This window comes from Ixodes scapularis, unplaced genomic scaffold, assembly GCF_016920785.2.
Source record: "Ixodes scapularis isolate PalLabHiFi unplaced genomic scaffold, ASM1692078v2 ptg005017l_1__unscaffolded, whole genome shotgun sequence".
Classification (NCBI taxonomy): Eukaryota; Metazoa; Arthropoda; class Arachnida; order Ixodida; family Ixodidae; genus Ixodes; species Ixodes scapularis.
In genome coordinates, this window is record NW_024610437.1 from 37825 (window position 1) to 51024 (window position 13200).

The window sequence follows — 13200 nt, forward strand, 5'->3', positions numbered from 1 at the left end:
CCTTGATCAGAACTTTGGAGGTACTTCGCGAGTTTCGGGCTTAAGTTACCGCCAAAACAAGAGAGAGAGAGAGAAAAATAGCGAGCGAAAACATTTCTAGGAACAGTGAGCTGAACGGGGAGTTTATGGTGAGCCGCCGAGTTACAGATCTATATTTATATCGCACATGAACGCATACGCAACAAAAATGTAAATAAATGGTGACGGCTTTGAAACATTCTTCCGTAAGACGAGCACGTCTGAAAGACAGGAGTGCGGGCTAGCTCGTGCTTGTAGCTTTGGCTGCTTTGGCTGCAGTGAGAAGCTCGCGGTGAAAAGCTCGCTAGGGGCGCTTTTTTGTTTTCCTCACTATGGGTAGTGCACGTGCTACCCACGCGGTTATGTTTTAATTTTTATGGCGCATAGAAGCTTGGCACGGCACGTGCTTGCACTAGCAGAGGAAGTGAATCGAAGTATCTTCACCCTGGGTTGTGAAAAAAATCCACGTGGTGGCGATACCCAAACTTCTTGCCTCCAATAGAGGGTAACATACGAGGTGAGATCAGAAAGTTATGAGACTAATTTTATAGTGTAAAAAGAGATGGCAGCACGGTGATGCGCACCCAGAGTCACAGAAAGTAACCTTTGTGTCTCATTATGCCAAAGGGCGTCTTTATGTGAACCTTGCACGAGCTTTTGTGACCAGGTGCAGGAGCACAATGGTGATTTCACCATAGTCTGCAAACCAGAGCGAGAGCGAACACCAATTCTGCGTCAAACTCGCCATGTTTAAAACAAAGACCTTTGATATAGATGGTTAAAGTCAGCGAACAACGTGAGGAAACTGTAGAAGAATACAGGAGACTGGAAAGACGCTGAAATCACAACTCAGTATCTGATCCAGAAGAGAAGAAGAAAGAAGATGACATGTAACTAACAGGCACGTGCTAATGGCGCGAGAACTCTAATACCCCTGTTACACGGGCACTCTTAACCGCGGTTAACTCAGCTTAACTGCTGTTACGCGGCACCACTGATACCGCACTATATACTCTCATACAGCTATTTCAAAAGAAGTGAAGAGCGCGCGTGCACAGCTTCGATGGATGATCAAGATGCTCAAGCGAACGTTCGCCGATAGCTTTGACTGCATAGCCGCAGAATGTTGTCGGAAAATATTGTGCGCTAACTGTGGCTTAGCGTAACTGCAGTTAAGTCTGCCCGTGTAACAAGGGTATAAGGCGCGGGTACAGTGTAGGTGCGGGGCAGTGGTTTTAGCGCATCGAAGCGTTTAAAAACAAAACTACCTTTTCAGGTCTAGACCAATTAACCCAGGTCAGCACACTTTTACAAAAGATCTTTGAGGTGATTCAGGTGCCTTATTTAAGCAGTGAATTGTGCGAAGTGTTTTGAGTGGCAAACTCACTTCAAGAATGGCAGAACATTGCTGGAAGACGAAAAGAGGTAAAGCGACCTTCTCCGACCTCTACGTCTTCCAGTGATGTTTTGCCATTCTTGAAGCGCGAGTGTCACTCAAAACACTTAGTACAATTCACTGTTTTTTTACATAAGCCTCCCCAATCCTTTGAAAGATTTGCCAAGTTTGACGCAGAATTTATGTTCGTTCTCGCTCTGGTTTGCAGTGAATGGTGAAATCGCCATTGTACTCGCGCACCTGGTCACAAAACCTTGCGTAGCGCAGCTCCAAATGTTCACAGAACGACTCCCGTTGGCATAATGGGACACGAAGAGGTTCTTGCCTTCGACTGCTGCTTGCGCGCGCATCGCCATGCTGCCCTCACTTTTTACGCTCCAAAATCGGTCTGCAACTTTTTGATGGTACCTCGTATATTCGAGCGTCCCGACCAATCAGGAGTGGTAAATGACTGTTCAGAATGTTTGTCATCGTATGGCACCCCAAATTACTTTAGCCCGGGCCCTGAGAGTTGACGTATTGTTGGGGAAGTATAGGGTCATGGGCGTACCAACCCCGGGGGGGGGGGGGGGGGGGGGGGGGGCAAGGGGGGCGCTTGCCCCTCCAGTTCTCAGAGTGGGGGGGCAAGGCATGCGTTTTGCCTCCCCCCACCTGAAACGGCCGCCACTGGGCAGGGCAAGCACTGGCCGACGGCGCCCAAGGAATACGAAGGGCACTGCCTCCCGACCCGCGCGGGCATATTTTTAACGGCATATTTAAACCCTCTAAATGGCGCTCACGCCAGATTTTCTGGTTCGTGGAGCCTTGCTCCACGAACAAGGCTCCACGGTCCTCTTGCGGAATCCATCCGCGAGACGTGGGCCGGACGGGCCGTCCGGACCAGGACGTAGGCCCTTACACAAAATAAAGTTTTGCTTGCTTGCTTGGAGATAGGCGCTGCCGCCGTCAACATAGGCAGCGGATACAATGCGAGTTTCCGAAGAGGTATTGGTGAGAAGTCTTGCTCATACGTATCAGACCCGAGTTCTATTATGGTGCGGGCTTACTTCTTTTTATTTTTTTTTCCTCGAAATTTTTGTTCTTTCGAGGCATTTGGCGATATTTACGACATTTCTTTTTTTTACCAAAAACACTAAAAAAAGAAACTAAAAAAAAAAAAAAAAATGTCGTTGACGAAACATTGCTGAACTAAATCGTATGGGACTCTATTTACGGAGGTGCATGGGGGACAGCGGGGCTTGGGTTGCCTACTGGACGCCGCAAACGGGGGGAGGGGGGGGGGGGGGGCGGCTAAGTGGTTTAAAGGGGCCCTTGGAGCGTTCTGCGATGGTCTATTTATGGCGGTAACTCAATCTACAGGCCCTAAGGATCCTAAAAATCATAAAATTGCGGTCATGCTTGGCGGATTTCCCTATTAAAATTGCTATCAAAGTCCCCGGCACGCCCCGTTTCTGAGATGACCCCGGAAAACGGGAGGGGCATCTCTTTACGCGTCAGCCGATAGCAAGCGAAGGATTCCGTCGTCACTGCGCGTCACCAACGCGGCTGACCGCCGACCCGCGGAGGAATCTCTCGAACACGCGCGGACCGTCGTCAAGGAGCCCGGACTGCCCGGTCGTCGTTCGTCGCACCGCACCGTCGCGCTGCTACTGCAATACGCAGTCGCATCCCACAGATGACAAGGAAACGTTTGACTCGTTGACGTGGAAGGATCGCAAAGCCATGGCTTCGGAGTCGGGATCCACGGGAAGAAGGAACATGTGTCTCGCAAACGCACGCCTGCGGACGCCCCGTGAAGCAGACGAGCCGACGCGCCGACGCATCACCCAACACGCTTGCGGGGAGAAAACATAGTTCGCTGGTTTTGGAGCGATAATTGCGGACTATGTTTCCCGCACCACACTTTCAGTTTACGTTTTTCTCAAACTCTAATTTACAACAAGCTTAAAAAGTGTTGCAATAATAACGTTCACATTCACCGCAAGATGCAGCATTTTCATTGGTTAAGTTTTAGCGATGGGCAGGGAATGGGGGATTGTCTTCCAAGAGGAAATAGTCCCGATATATTTCTTCTGCCATCTGCTTAATAAACGGTTTTGTAATCTAAAACTTTGTATACATATTAACTTGCACCTACTACGCAATATAACAACATAAACAGACGATCACAGAAAGCTCCGGAGGGCCTCCAGATTTGTAATTAGCAGCCGCACATTGTCGCCGCGAAGCGGCGTGAACGCAGGCGCGGGGTGGGTTAACGCGCTTCGAGTGATACACCCGCCGTCCGAATCCGAAATTTAAGTTCCCGCACGTTGCCGAGCAGCCCATCGGCGTGAGCGTCGTTGCTAGGGGGTCTATCGCCTGCGCCGTAAAAGGAGCTAGTGACCAAGGCGCCCGGTGCGCATACACAATAGGCCCTCTCCTCCCTCCCCCCCCCCCCCCCCCCCCCCCACACTCTTTTACAACGCCTACACGCACACACGCCGTATATACACGAACTCATCTCTGTTACGTCATGGCGCGGTGGTGGCGCGTCGGTCGCATTTCCGGTCTGGGGCTGTGGGCAGAAGTCCCCATGCCAGACGTGTATTCCTGCGTTGTTTTGAAAGGAACGAGACAAAAACCTGCCTTCTTGTCAAAACGCCGCGACTGGGGCCGTACCAAAAGTGTCGAGAAAGGTTTGAAGGTCAGTTTTCACGTGCTCGGTTCGTCCGAGAATATGGATATGTGCCGTGAAAAGGGAAAAGCAGACGCCGTCGGACAACGATTGTTTGGGTGGGAAGCACTTTGGGTTGAATTCACGGATAGCTGTGATCATCAGATTTATTTGTTTTGTTCCAACATGAACACCAAAAAACCGTCAAGTTGCGGACTACGTTCAGTGCGTCTTCAAGTTCAAACGGCCACCTGATCGTTCGAACTGTCGTCTGCTCTTTCAGACGTGTCTGCTTGTCGTCTGCTCTCTCAGACGACGCCGGCCCGTAGACAGAATCTTGGCCCGGTACTTGCGATAAGAAGTAATGCACGCCTCAAAAGACCTAAATTTGAAGGTTGGTGAGCAGGCTCGATGTAAACAGTAGATACAAGGAGACGTTGATCATTGTTACCAGTGACCATCACCGACTTGCTAGGCCTGATTCGCATAGTCCGGTTCTGCTTTAGATTTTCAGTATCGACGTCGACCATCTCAGCTTCGGTTCACGCTTTTGCAGCCCGAGCGACGTTGCGACTGAAAATAGCGAGCGAAATCTCATCACGCGAATCACGCTTTAGCGTACATTCTGCGGCGTCCACGCGGAATGAATCGCCGCATGTCACATTATTGACGCGAAGTTTTGCGGTGTAACGAGCCTTGTTAATTTCGTTGAGGCCGCTCAAGTAGTCAGACATTGCCAGGAAGACGTAGAATTAACAATTCGAACGCGAAAAAGGGCAGGGGGACTCACACAGACGCCGATAACATCGCATTTCAATGGTTTGTTTATGGGCGACGGCGAGCGTCTTGCCCACATCGCCATCGCGCATGCGCGGCGCCGGTGGCGTCCGCTAGAGGCGTTCCGGGCGCTCCGGTTTGTTTGTAAACATGAGTTGGTCCATAAGTTAGTGATGGACCGAATCTGCCGTACTTGAGATTCGCAAAGTTCCGCACATGCCGATATTTTGAAGGAAAGTTCGGCAAAGATTCGGCAAAAATTTGGCAAATGGCTGCGCACGCGCACGAACGCGACGGGGCCATAGATCGCAAATGGACGCCGCGCAGTCGCGCGGTTACCATCGCACAGTTTAGTACAACCATCGGTTACGGCGAGGTCTGGAGTAGGCTACACGGTAACTGTGCGTTTGTGAGCTTTTGCGAGTGTGGTTCTCTTTAATATTTTCTGCCTCAAGAACAGAAGATAGACCAGTAATTTACTCAGTCAAATGCGCAAGTGACAAATGATGCGGTACATTCTGGATAACGTGATTTTCATTTGACCTCTCCATTCATTCAACGTGGTAGTTGAAACATTGACTGACAACTGACAATTACGCTTATACCCTTGTTACACGGGCACACTTAACTGCAGTTACGCTAAACCACAATTAGCGCACAATACTTGCCGACAACATTCTGCGGCGATGCAGTCAGAGCTATGGGCGAACGTGCGCTTGAGCATCTTGAGCACCCATCAAAGCAGTGCACGCGCTCTCTTCACTTCTTTTGAGATAGCTGTCCGAGGGTATAGTGCGGCATCTGTGCTGCCACGTAACCGCAGTTAAAGCTGAGTTAACCGCGGTTAAGTGTGCCCGTGTAACAGGGGTATTAGTGTGCGCAGCCCACTGCCGACAAACGGGGCAGAGGCTTGCCAGAATGTATGGGATGCATCTGGCATCCTCGTCATATTGTGATACATGTTTTCTCCCTTCGTTTCTTTCCTTTTTACGCATTTTCTGTAGTGTGTACATTCTGAACATTTATTTGTTTGTTTTGTTTTTTCATATGTGGTGGCGGGCTGGCAGCAGACATGTGCAAGCTACTCAAAAAAGTAATTAGGTTAAGTTACCCAGTATTAGCCTCAAAAGTAATTTGAGTAGAGTAGAAATTACTCAAATGGAAAGTAATTCAGTAAATAACTAACTACCGTAAAAAGTAGTAAATTGCTTTTGAAGTTACCTTTATTTTTTTTTTCTATGCTAACAAGGAAGTACTTACATAGGTTTTGATACATGAGCGAAATTCTGCTAGCCAAATATAAAGCGGCCTGTGTTTTCACAAAAATGCTTTAATACCTGGTTCTGCTTCTGCATGCCTAGTTGTTGTGTACTACTTTTTGGTCAAGGATGTTCTGCGGATGTATAATTTAACCTTTGAGGTTCAGCACTGCCTGAGCTTGATTTTGCAGACAGTGTTTGATTGCTTACAGTGTTGCGTAAAGTATGTCTAAAAACTACTTGGAAGTTCAAAGTAAATGAGAGGTTATGTACTTCAAGTAAAGTAGTAAGTACACCGAGTGCAATGTACTTTAAGGAACATACTATAAATACAATGAACTTCCAAAGTAAAGTAGGAGTACTTTTTAACACACTCTTTCAGAATGCCCTTTCATTCCCTATATACAGCGTTGTTTTATTTATTTTTTTCTTGCCGGTATAAATTGTTTTAGGGGAAATCGGTGGTGCATCCATTTTTTTCGGGAAGGGCGGCAAAATCGGAGGTGCATCAATCTTTTTTGCTTTGAAAATGGCGGCGACTAATACGCCATAGAGTAATTGCTTTATTCTCGCTGATGAACCATTTAACACGATCAACTTATAAGGAACTTATTCATAGCCGCTATTTCTTCACTCAGAAAGATGACCAGATGACGCCTCGAAAGACAGCACAAGCTATACAGGAGCACCAGATTAACTTCAGAGCGGGTGCTACACTTTGTTACCTCCGCTGAGTGAGGATGCAGTGTGTTCACCTCCTGTAGTGGGCAAGAATAAGAAGCGGGGACAAGCCCTTTCTTTTGGGAGCTTTCATGTGCGCTTTGGAGGCACCATACCTTTCTTCAAATGCGTCGAGTCTCCTTGAGCTTCGGGATACAAAGAAACGCCACTATTCAGAGCTAATCCCACAGTTACTCGGCCTCTCTTGCGTCATGTCTGTTCGCTCCCCGCGCCTCGTAGCAGTGTTGTTGCAGTGGGGGGGCTCGTTAAAATTGTGTGTGTGTGTGTGGGGGGGGGGGGGGGATTGGACTATCCAAATCACTTTCTTCCTTCGCCCCCCCCCCCCCCCCCCCCCCTTTTCTACGCCACCATGCTTCCCCCTCTGCAAATAGCAGCTGATCTTCCAACATCTTTTCTCTCTTGATAGGCAAAACAACCTTTTCAGCTCTCTGCCTAGCCGGCACACCATCACATGGGCCAAGAAAGGTGTAGTTTTACTGCATAGGAGAAATTAGCAGGGTCCAAGATGGTGACATAGAAGGATAGGGGACTGTTCCAGTCGCTGACGGCTTGTGGAATAAATGACCGATTGAAAGCGTTAGTAGAGTCAGAAATGCGTTTGATGGTGCAGACGTTGTTGAGGCGAGAAAATGTTCGGTCGGGGGGTAATAACAAAGTGGTTTTGAGGTCGGGAGTGTGGTAGTAGATTTTATGAATAAGGCGCAGCTGAGAGTCCTTCCTGCGAAGCTGCAAAGAGGACATGGTTAGTTGAGTTTTAGCGCTGAGACACTGAAAGAAAAGTCATAAGTGGACGAAATGAAGCGAGCAGCTCTGTTCTAAACTGCCTCTAGGGTACTGATGAGGTACAGGTGATGGGGATTCCAGATGGTTGAAGCATATTATAATTTTGGTCTGACGTACAGTGCTAATCATACTTGCCTATAACGCGCGAGCGTGCGGCTTCTTTCGGGGAGTGCTAGACTGGTGGCATTCCCGGAAATAAGCTAGTCACGTGGCGCAACATGGAACGGCCCACTCGAGGGGTGTCCTGCCCACTCTATCAGCTTGATGAGCGATAAGCGTAAAGTACTTTATGATATATTTTTTTTTTTGTTTTTTGATGACGACATCGTTGATACGCCTTCATGCTTTAGTTTGTTCATTGTTCGAGCAAAGATGTTTGTAAAAAGCGTACGAGCAGCCTTCCGCGTTTGCCGCCAGCTGATAGAGTGGGCAGGATGACACCCGTCCAAGCAGGCCGTTCCATGTTGTGTCACGTGACTAGCTTACTTTCCGCGAATGCCACCAGTCTAGCGCTCCCCGGAGAAAGCCGCACGCTCGCGCGTTATAGACAAATGTGATTAGCACTGTACGTGTCAAAGGTTAGCTTACGGACAAAGGGTGGAGTGCTTCTTAGGTTACGTCTGATTAGTCCAAGAGTTCTGGATGAATCGGCAGTAATATGGCTTCAATGTGGTTATTCCAGGAAAGGTCAGATGTTAGTCTTACACCAAGGTATTTATACACAGTAGCGGTCTCAATCAGATCGGACTCCAAGAGGTAATTGAATGACAGGGTGGTTTTTTTCCTGGTGAAGTGAATTAGTTTGGATTTAGACTTGTTTAATTACATAATCCACTCTTTGCATTAATTGTTCATTTAATCTAGATCTTCCTGAAGCTGGTTATTATTTTGCACACAAGTTACTTTGCTATAGATGACGCAGTCGTCGGCGAAAAAGCGTATTTTTGAAGAAATTTTAATGGGAATGTCATTAATAAATATTAAAAAAAGTAAAGGCCCGAGTACGAACCCCTGGGGAACACCAGAAGATGCATTTACTCATGATCATTAATGGACGTGAGCTGTACACGGGAAAAAAAAGGAAGTCACGGATCCATGCAAACGGTTATTGGTTGAGGCAAAGAGATGATAGTTTAGAAAGGAGGCTTTGATGGGGGACGCTCTCGAACGCTTTAGAAAAAATTTTAAAAAAAACTGCGTCAGTCTGGACGTGACATTCAGTGTTAGTGTGCAAGTCATGGATGACGTCGCAGAGCTGTGTTTTGCAGAAAAGTACCCTTTGAAAACCGTGCTGCTGTTTAAAGAAAAAATAATGGGATGATAGGTGCCTTATGAGTTTGGAGTAGAGGATATGCTCAAAGATGTCTGCATGAAATTGAAGTCAAAGAAATAGGGCGATAATTAGATGCGGAAGAGCGGCTGCCATGTTTAAAGACTGGGATTACCCTTCCCACCTTCGAGTCAGATAGAAGGCAGCTTTGAGATAAGGACTGATTAAAGATGAGTTTCAAATACTCACTAGAAATAACACTGGTGTTTTTTTTTTTTTTTTTTTTTGTAATTTTAGAGTTGATGTTATCGGTTCAAGCGGACGAAGTAAGTTTTAGTTTATCAATAAATTTTCAAATACCGGCGGAGTTAACGTTAATAAGATGCATGCGCTCGTAAAGCTCTTCAGGGAGATTGGGAACGGAGTCCAAGCACTCGTTAGTAAACACTGATGAAAAGTATTCGTTAAACACAGAACCATCATGCTCGACGTTGCACATCCGATATTTCTAGCTCTCCCCATCTTCCTAAACGTCCGTGTGCGTCCTAACACCAGAAACCGGAATTTTAAAGGTTAAAAACGGCACGATGCGAATATGGAGCGCGCACTTTCATGCAAAGCTGACGCCAAGTGACTCAAATCGAAAAACATGCCCATTTACAATATTGTTATTTCTTCTGGCGAAGGCTCAGCAACCGTTGCATTCGTTTTCGCGCACGAAACGGTGACTCCCAAAGAAAGCAAGAACGCAGGGTTATTGCCTTTATTTTAAGAATGTAAACACACTTGCAGGCGTGCGCTGATGAATCCTCAGAATCAAAACTCTCGTAGCGTGATTCATGACTGCGCCGGCTACTACCAAACCTTGTTGTCACGGCACTTTCTGCAAGCAAACACTAAAATTGCCAGTAAACACACAAAAGCGACATCGATACAATTATCTTGTAGAATATCCCCTTATTTAGTCATAACTGTTTCAATAGGCACTACATGTTGTATTTATTTTAAGAAGGAAAAACAAAACGTTTTTCGTTATAAAAAAACAAAATACCAATGTTAAGTCTGGTAACATTGTATTTTTGCAGAATCATTGCCAAATCTTTAGAAAAGAAAAGTTGCGCCGAAGTTTCGATTCGGCAAAAGTTCGGCCCACCACTAGTAAAAATATGCGACCCAGGCCGGGGAAGGGGGGGGGGGGGGGGGAGGGGAGGGGAGAGGAGGGGGGGGGGGGGGGAGCCTAGTTTGCCTTCCCACTCAAAAACAAGTTGGTACGCCACTGTATAGGGTTGTCTGAATTGTATGCATGCGTCGCTATCAGCAACGCCGTGTTGCGAACTGCGACATGCTACGATGCACATCGGGAGGCCACTGACTTTTTCGTCTGTATAATCTGCAAACTACAACCACATGCGACGACGGTGGCTGCGTCACATATACTGCGCTCAGTGCACTGCCACCCTCGTGCACATTTCCTTAGAAATAAATGAGCTTCGATAGAATATATTTAATTATGTCACTCTCTTCCGATGCTCACTGCTTTCTCGTGAAGAGAACCATTTCCACTGACGACACACTGCAGTCATATTTATGTCACTGTGCACGTTCCAATGTCAAATGCGATTTGCATTTGACATTGGAACGTGCACAGAGTTGTTTACAAACAAACCGGAGCGCCCCTAGCGGACGCCACCGGCGCCGCGCATGCGCGATGGGGGTGTGGGCAAGAAGCTCGCCGTCGCCCATAAACAAACATTGAAATGCGATGTTATCGGCGTCTGTGTGAGTCCCCCTGCACTTTTTCGCGTTCAAATTGTTGATTCTACGTCTTCCTGGCAATGTCTGACTACCTGAGAGGCCTCAGCGAAATTAACAAGGCTCGTTACACCGCAAAACTTCGCGTCAATAATGTGACATGCGGCGATTCATTCCGCCTGGACGCCGCAGAATGTACGCTAGAGCCTGATTCGCATGATGAGATTTCGCTCGAAATTTTCAGTCGCAACGTCGCTCGGGCTGCAAAAGCGTGAACCGTAGCTGAGATGGTCGACGTCGATACTGAAAATCTGAAAGCAGAATCGGACCATGCGAATCAGGCCTAGCAAGTCGGTGATGGTCACTGATAACAATGATCAACATCTCCTTGTATCTCGAGCCTGCTCACCAACCTTCAAATTTAGGTCTTTTGAGGCGTGCACTTACTTCTTATCGCAAGTACCGGGCCAAGATTCTGTCTACGGGCAGGCGTCGTCTGAGAGAGCAGACGACAAGCAGACACGTTTGAAAGAGCAGACGACAGTTCGAACGATCAGGTGGCCGTTTGAACTTGAAGACGCGCTGAACGTAGTCTGCAGGTGGTCCGTACAACTTGACGGTTTTCTGGCGTTCATGTTGGAACAAAACAAATAAATCTGATGACCACAGCTATCCGTGAATTCAACCCAAAGTGCTACCCACCCAAGCAAACATTGTCCGACGGCGTCTGCTTTTCCCTTTTCACGGCACATATCCATACTAACTAGCTAACCAACCAACTAGCTCAGCTCAAGCCTGTTACATATCCATATTTTCGGACGAACCGAGCACGTGAAAACTGACCTTCAAACCTTTCTCGACACTTTTGGTACGGCCCCAGTCGCGGCGTTTTGACGAGAAGGCAGATTTTTGTCTCGTTCCTTTCAAAACAACGCAGGAATACACGTCTGGCATGGGGACTTTTGCCCACAGCCCCAGACCGGAAATGCGACCGACGCGCCACCACCGCGCCGTGACGTAACAGAGATGAGTTCGTGTATACAAACAAGAGAGTTTTTCTACAGCTCCTTTGGACAAATGCCATTGTTTATGAGATTCAGGCGCGTAGCCATCTTTGAGATATCACAAGATTGTCTTGGAAAGTTGATGTATGCTTCTGTGTGAGAAAACTGTTTAAATAATACTGCAATAAAAGTGTGAACATACACATCTGGAATCTTTGTTTCTGTCTAACGAGTTTAAATATCGCATTCTATGGTGACTGAGCTAAAAAAGGAAGTACAATTGTCACGTCCAGTTTAGGTTATTAATCTTATCCGGATTGACTTTTGCTGACGTTGCCCTGGCTGGTGGGCGGCAGTGGCCGGTGAGCAGGAAAGGGAACCGAAGACTGCTCACCTTGCGGGAAACGTCAGGGCCGCTCTCCAGCGCCCACGTGTATAGTTGCACCTTCCCCGGTGGAGTTCGCCAGAAAAGCGCGCCGGTCCCCCGATGCGCGAAGGGCTGATATGGCGCTTGGTGCGGCAGGCTTTGCTTCCGGCCCTGGCGTGCTTCCTGCCTCCCAAATGAGAGGCGAACCCCCATCACAACTAGCCCCGAAACGGAAGCCTCTCTTTCCTAATCACGCCGGTGTAGCGGGACAGAGTTTGGGCGCTTGCCGCATTTACGACGAAAAAAGAAAGGGCGTCAAGCACGAGCTGACAGGTCGCAGGACTGAAGGCGCAGAGCTGTGACCATTACCTGCGTTTGGTTTCTGAAACAACGCGATACCCCTTACCCCCCCCCCCTTCTTTTTTTTTTTAAAGCCCCCATTTCTCATTTACCATCACTACCCACGAAAACAACGGCGTCCTACATATGTACTAGATCTTTTTTTATATATAAAATTAGTCTTGCTATCAAGAATCGCCAATGATAGAGAACTCAAACAACTGTCAGTTATATATAAATTAAAAACAAAAATTTGGTTCTTCCGAACATATTTAAAGGTAAAAGTTCATTAACTTCAAGGTGCAATTAAAAAGAAAAAAAACACTTATTTTCTTCAAATTCAAAGATATTACTGTCAACGACGTGACTGTCTTAATCCATTAAAAGTGTTGCATCATTTTGTCTTCGTCAAACCTACAGTGTTCAAAATGTAGGTACATCGCACACCGATGATTTTCGTGGCACGTTATGAAGTGTCACCTGTGTAAGATACTTTAATAACATTGATACCGAGAAAGCTCAATTTTTGTTATTGAATACATATTCAATATTATATGTTCACAACACAATTCGCTACATACATTTTAACTAACGAATGTTTACAAAACCTAGCAAAACCGGTATCGATTTTCTCAAGAACCCCATCTTTTTGCTTCTTAATGTTTAATTAGCAGCAAGGTATGATGTTGGTTCATCAAAAAACACAAAGAAAATATCGTATTTTGGTTGTATAACCTTAAATCTTGCAAGTTGTTCGTTGTGGTAAAATTTTAATTGAAGGAGCTGTGCAACGATTTTAACGTTGAAAGAATTGGCATCTTTTGCTTTTGATATTGTT

General features: G+C 46.8%; 1 protein-coding gene across 1 annotated transcript in view; it reads right to left on the minus strand.

Moving 5' to 3' along the window:
- Positions 1–12233, minus strand: part of LOC8052920 (galactosylgalactosylxylosylprotein 3-beta-glucuronosyltransferase 2) — a 30638-nt gene extending 18405 nt beyond the window's left edge. The window contains exon 1 of the mRNA XM_042288453.1: positions 12051–12233. The gene's annotated coding sequence lies outside the window, so the exon portion shown is untranslated. The remainder of the gene's footprint in view (positions 1–12050) is intronic.
- Positions 12234–13200: the final 967 nt, after the last annotated feature.